At 30.0% G+C, this 7,215-nt stretch overlaps 1 long non-coding RNA gene across 1 annotated transcript; it reads right to left on the bottom strand.

Moving 5' to 3' along the window:
* Nucleotides 1-1,142: 1,142 nt before the first annotated feature.
* Nucleotides 1,143-2,834, bottom strand: LOC137812263 (uncharacterized). Its single transcript, XR_011081244.1, has 2 exons — nucleotides 2,170-2,834; nucleotides 1,143-1,962 (listed from the first exon to the last, which is right to left on the bottom strand). It is a non-coding gene; the product is annotated as an uncharacterized lncRNA (long non-coding RNA).
* Between the last annotated feature and the right edge of the window lie 4,381 nt (nucleotides 2,835-7,215).

Raw genomic sequence — 7,215 nt, 5'->3', positions numbered from 1 at the left:
CGCGGAGGTGAAGGGTTGGCGCACGGAGGCGGAGACAGCTGTTTGCTTGCACGCATGAAGGAGAAATGAGTGAGGGTTTGATGTGTGGAGGTGGGGGTTTGACGTGCAGGGAGGGCTGGAGCGATGGAGGAGAGGTTTGCTAGCGGTGCAAAAGTGGAGGGGAGGACGCAAGCAGCGCTGGCGCTACGCTAGCTACAGTTGGACTGTGCATGAGGAGCCCCCGTACATCGACCGTGAGTGCTGACAGTGACAAAAAGGACCTATGCTGGTGGCGGTGGAGAGAAGGAGCGGGTAATGAGAAAAGGAGAAGGAAATGGGTGCACAAGTGAAGAAAGAAACTAAAAGACGCAAGGGAAGATGAGGACGTGGACGCGCGATCAAAAAGGAGCACAAATAACGACGGTTCCAAGGCAACAATTGTTATATACCCCTCAACAATGCATATAACAACGGTTCTTAGAGCAACCGTTGTTATTTTAGACCAAACATTACGACGGTTCATAGGACAACCATCATTAAAAAAAAACTAATCAGAAGTTTGCTACCGTCTCTTTTTTAACGATAGTTTTATAAAAGCCGTTTTTATTTGAAGTGGTCGTGAGATTTTGTACTAGTGTATATTGTATATTATAAAAGAAAAACTTTAAATATTATTAAAAAGAAAATGCCTAAATATTTATAGATTGTATGTAAGCTTTTTTTTCTTTTAAATTTTTTACCTAATTTTTAATTAATTTACATTTATTTATAAAAAAATAAAATGAATAAATATGAGTATTATAGAGATACTCTAATCTACTTTAAAAAAATGCTATATGAACCCTAAAACACATTCCAGTGAATTTAATTTACGTATATGCTGCATTTCTTGTAATTAGAAATAAAATAGAATATCATACTATTTCATCTAGATCAGGAAAATTTTTATTTTACACCTGAGTTTCTACATATCATAATAGTGTAGCACAAAGACATTAATTAAAGTCATGGTATTTTAGAAAATGTTATTAAAAGAAGGTAAAGTTTATAGATATCTCGAAAAAATGTGATTTTTTTGGAAAAAGAAGGTAATATTTCTTTAAGGATTAATGAAATAAAATATAATTTAAAACGAAATGGTGACTAAAGATAAGCTGAATGTGGTCATTTGAAAATTGGTACTTAATTCATATAAAATTGGTGAGCCTGCTAAGTGGGGACCAACTTAGAATATCTTTCAGAACAAATTGGCAATTGCATAATCAAGTAATCATTTTAAACTTTAACATAAGGAACTTCCTGCCATTAATTTCTTTCAGGCCTGATCCCAGTCTCCAACAAAATGAGAGATGAACTTGGTCCCGCCAGAACAAATTAAATCATATCAAATGTAAAGTCATGCATCTATAGAAGAAAAAAAAACCCATCTTGGTAGGGTTCATAAATTTGTAATCATTATGTTAGTTGCATTGCCTTATTTTTTTGGTGTAAGTTGCATTACATTATATAAATATATATGTACAGGTGTATAGCTATAGTGAGTAATGAAAACTGTTTATTTCTGGTTTGAAATACTGAACACTGATTCATTGTTGCATGATATGATGATATGTGTCAGCTCCAAAGGGCACTAATAGATTCCTCTCCCATTTACAAAGAATTGATGAAGCTGACATAATAAACCTTTTGGTTGGTGGTGGTGGGTGGTGCTGCTAGATGGTCGTGTGAGTGCATTATGAGGACAAGTTAGGGCAGGAATTGGTTTCCATTTGGAAACACTACAATTCATAATGGTGGCCTCAAAACACCATTCACAAGTCTAAATTAATCATACTCTAATGCTTCTAGGAATCCAATGCTGCAACCGCTACAATGGGTCTCACAATAGCCAATGGAGTTTCAACAAGTGGAAGCGCATGCAAATATCCACAACACTTTTTATGTTTAGACCATTGAAAAGGTGCAACATTATACCATCAAAGCCTAGACAAAAGTTTTGGACACTAGCATGAGGGGAAGATAAATAAAACATTTACTTATTCACGTTCAAGTTCAGGTTTGGTGGTTGACTTAAGTAACACCAACCAAATAAAATAATGTAATAGGGTATGATCAGTAAGTTGCTCCATGGAGTTACTTCCACCCCCAAAATCCTCTTTACTAGGAATAATAAAAGCAAAAACTAAGTACCTTCAAAGCATGATGGTTATGTTCACCAAATACTCTTGCTTTTTCCTTCAGTATTGAAGAAAAAGGGCATGTTTCTGATAAGTAGGAATCTGCAAAAATGTAAAATAGAAACTCATTAGGCTGAGACATATAAGAAGTTGCAGACTGCATACTGAGACAGAAGTTAAAGGAATCATAGTATGAGTGTAGGTCAATTAAGATGTGTGCATGATGTGGAAAACAATAATTATGCAGAACTCAGAAGAGATATGAAAGAGAAGTGAGCCCATAAGGGGTTTCTCAGAGACAGATTCACAGAGCCTGTTTGGCCTACTGGCCACCTCCAATTGTCACCATTTTGAGTGATTCCAAACATTCCATTTAATGGAGGTGGACAGAATGCCAAAATGGCTATGGAACAAGACCTCTGAGAAACCCTAGAGGCTATATAGAGCAAAGAAAAGCATAAGGAAATGGAAATTCTGGGTGAGATTTGAAGATGAGATCAGAGACAGGTTTTGACTAAGCAATGAGGAAGGAATAGTTTTGTATGATGGGTTTTGAAATAAGAGTGGCTTTTTGTAGAAAGAAGGTAGCGTGCATGGAATTGTACTATCCATTGGAATATTTTGGCCTTTGGGTGCTTCTGTTGTTTTCAAAGACTTTCAATCCCTTGGTTTTGTCTAGATAAGTTTAAATTGCAGCTATATATATCTGTGTAGATATGTTGTACATTTATGGTCTACTCTTTTTTTGATTAAGACTTTTGTTACTAATTATCTTGCAAATGGTTGAAGATAATGAGGCTTTGTTTGACCTTGGTTGTTATGTTGCAATTTGCTTGCATTGTAATTTCACTATGCTTTTTTGACTTGCTTCAAAAGGAGGATGCAAAATGTGCTGGCCATGTCTCCCACTCAGTTTCTAATTATTTAATTTGTCAACACACTGTTTACTCACTTCAACCTTTGACATTTATTTCTTTAGAAAATCTACATATATTTGCCTTTTTTTTACAGCAGCAATAACCTCACTTTGAAACAAACTTACGTTAAAACCTATATAAAAGTGATACTACATATACATAAATATACATGTAATCATATAATCTCTATATACGTGACACATATTTATATATTATATAATTATGAATTATATAAATTGGCTATAAAAATTTATATGTATAAATATGTTTTAAATTTTTTTAGTAGAAAGATGTTTATTATGGCTCATTCAAAATGATTTGTTCTTTATGTTTGTAATCATAATAAAAATTTATACAATAAATTTGAATTTTTAAAAAATTAATATTTCTCATTTTTAAAATTGTATTAGAATCGTAGTAGAATTGTCAGAAATCAAATAAATATTTTTTTAATTGAACACTTCACCAATACGATACGTATCTTACTAGTGTCATTATTCAATACATGTGTCTGACACGAACACACCATTTAAGAGGAGTGTTCGAACCTCATAAGTAAAAACTCATCTACCAAATAATCAAACAAATAGTCATTATTATTATAGATTTTAAATTTAATTTAATCTTCTAAAATCATTTCTCTATCACTCTCAGCCATAATCAAATAGAAATTCTAAAAACATATTAGAAAATGCAATTATCTATATCTATGTTTGAGAATTTAATATATATATATATATATATATATATATATATATATATATATTGGTTAAACTATTCAATTGGCTTGAGTGAATAATATTTGGTCAGTTTTTGGAGCCTGAATGTCTAGACATAATGATAAGAAGTCTTCGGTTGGTATATAAAATATCCACCATGGAAAGAGCATGCACATATTTAATAGATGTATTAACGTGAATAGTTTAAGTTTCGTCGCAGTAATTTTTTTTTTAATTTAAATTTTTTTCTAATAATCATCTTTCTATTACATAATCATTACACACTTTTATGGAGTGTAAAACATTCTCATTCGTTTGAATCATATTCCTTTGCGTCTAATTTTACTACTTAAAAGGAAAAATTAAACAAGGTTTTCGATGTATATATGAACCCACAACTGCAAGAAATCTATGGTACAGTTGTGAAGACTATTTTATGCCAAATTTTGAAAAATAATCAACAAAAACTAAAAATACAAATAAATTATTATTTTTTATATAAAAAAATTAAACATGTTTCATTAATTTTAGTTCTATCTGAAATTACATTAAACTTTAATATATGAAACTATAGTATACGAGATATTTTGTTCTAAATCCATTTTTGTCTGAACTGGTGGTTTACAAAAGTCGTATTAGGTAAGTATAATTTTTTTTCATTATACTGAAATCGCTTTTGATGAATATGGCTTCTTTTGTTTTTACAAAAATCATGTTTTTTTTATTAAAATCGTACATGATAAACATGATTTTTTACTAAAATCGTACCTGATCAACATGATTGTATTTATTTTTGTACTAATTGTGCTTTATAAGAAGTATGATTTGTTTTTTTTTTACTAAAATCTGTTTTATCAAACATAAATTTTCTGTGCATGATAACCATGATTCCTTTATGCTAATTATGTGAAGTAAAAAATAAAAAAGTTGAAATTATGTTTCTAGAACACAACTTCCAAGCACAACCTCCTCATTTTAAACTTGTAATTGGTAATTCCTTTAATAAATTAATGGTAAATTCTTTGGAGAAGTTCCTATGCTAGCTTTATTCTTCATGGCTTTGTTGTTTGGGTTTAATTTTAATATTGAATTAAAAAATTACAGTGTCAGAATTAGAAATCACTTAAGTAGGTTTAGCAATTTGATAGAGAAAAACCTTTTGGATCTTTTTCCTGTTTGTGGAAGAGCTATTGCTTGAAAGAACATTGAGCATTGTTCATTCTTTCTAAGGAAATGAGGTGATAAACTGTGAACTGCATAATACATGTTTAAAGTGTTACCCCTATGGAAGACAACAAAATGTGCTAACAGATCTTAATAGTTCACAAGGTTGCTTCCCCTCCCCACCCATCTTTTTTCTCTCTTTTGTTTGCAATTGTAGGTCCCACATTTCATGATAAAAGATGGGTGATGTTCCATTGCATTAAATATTGCATTTCTTCTGAAGTCTGTTTTAAAGAGAAAGGTATCTTCTTAAGTTTAACTTTGAGTATGCTACTTTTTTATGCAAATTACCTTCACATACATCCATGAATATGCAAATTGAACTTTTTAAATTATTAATAAGTTAACTAATTGAATTGATTGTGTTTTTATTGGAAAATGATAAATAAATGAATAAATATGGAATTTTTTTAGGGTGTTTCAACTTTATTACAAAGAGGATTTACAAAATAAAGACATGAAATAGAAACTAATCAAGAGACAAAAAAATAATTGGTAGCTAAAACATTAATAGCTGATTAAATATCAATTTAAAAACTATTTAGCAATAATAGAAATTAATTTAGAAATAAAAAATTATTTTACACTCTAAATTAATTTCTAATTTATTCACTATAACAATTAATTATTTTTTATTTTTAAAATTTATTTTTATTCAATGATTTTTTTTTGTATTACACATAGTTAATTTTACAATTATTTCAAATTCGACAATTGTTTCTTACACCCAAGAAATTTAGACCTACACCTAAGGTCACAGGACTAAAATGCTCTCTCTAATCTTTTGAAATCTTTTTTCAAGAACATGTTTATTATGGATTTTATTTTTTGAAATATATTTTTTTATTCTAGAATTGTTTTTTTTAAATGAGATTTTAGTTTATCAATTTTATTTCGAAATTTTATTTCTGTAGTATAAAAATCCATTTCAAATTCTAAATTTTCTTTTCTGGAAGTACTTTTTAATTCTGGGTTTTAATTATAAAATGAGAAACAATTTTAGAATTTCAAAAGTTGATTGGGTAGATATCTAAAATCATTGGTTGCGGAAAGCAATTTCCTTGAAATTGAAGGATCTCCAAGGACTAAGGAAATTACAATAGTTTCTCTGAATTGCTTATGTAAATGTTTTTTCATGATTTTTTATTAAGCTTTTATTCTCTCCGGCTTTGTTGTATACTGTTATTTATAAACAAAAATAAACCACACTTTTTTTTCTCAAATATAAATAAATTTTAACTATTTTTATTTCATGATATTTTTTCTTAAACACAAACTTTAATTAATGTTTGATTTTTAATTATACCATCATAATACGTGTTTTTGTTTTACAATAAAGATATTTTAGCAAGACTAATAAAAAGTTAATAAGATTTGATATAGTTAACCGATTTCTCTAATCTGAATGAAGATAGTTTTTTTCTCTCTTGTAAATGACAATGTAGATAGTATTTCATTTAGAAATTAATTTTAATATCACTTTTTTTTTAAGTAATTGAAACAAAAGTCAATAGTTTTCTTAACTTGTTCTGATTAAATTCTTTTTATATGGAATGCCAGAGATAAATTATGGCAATTTTATGTGGTTAATCTTTTGGATCTTTTTCCAGATTGTGGTATTCGTGTGGCTTGAACCAACATTGAAAGTGTTACCCAAATGGAGACAACAAAATGTGCCAACAGATCTTTGTTCACAAGGTTGCTTCCCCACACAGTGCCATTTTCTCTCTTTTGTTTGCAATTTGCAGGTCCCATCCCTTGATAAAAGATGGATGATGTTCCATTGCATTTCAATTGAAGTCTGATTTAAAGAGAAAGGTATCTCTGTAAGCTTAATTCTGACTATGCTTCTTTTGTGTATGGAAATAGCTTCACATGCATCCATGAATATGCAAATTCAACTTTTAGATAATTTATCAGGTTTAAGATAGCATGATTGGTGTAGCAACTTCATTCGACTGTGGAGTTGATTTTTCGGTTACAACTCTAGTTATTAGGTGGCTTCTATTTCAATATTGTTACTAGAACTGTGCTTAATCCTAAAACTTGCAATGTGCTACATTAAATTATCATTATCTGTAATCATATGTATTGGTTCCAGTTCTCAGTAGGATGGTTATGTGAGGCCTTCGACTACCAAATATGTACCACTTGGTTCCTGTTATGTCATTCAGATGTATTATCTGAGGTGAAACCGGA

Source organism: Phaseolus vulgaris, chromosome 2 (genome assembly GCF_000499845.2).
Source record: "Phaseolus vulgaris cultivar G19833 chromosome 2, P. vulgaris v2.0, whole genome shotgun sequence".
Classification (NCBI taxonomy): Eukaryota; Viridiplantae; Streptophyta; class Magnoliopsida; order Fabales; family Fabaceae; genus Phaseolus; species Phaseolus vulgaris.
This window is presented reverse-complemented; position numbering and strand designations above follow the sequence as displayed.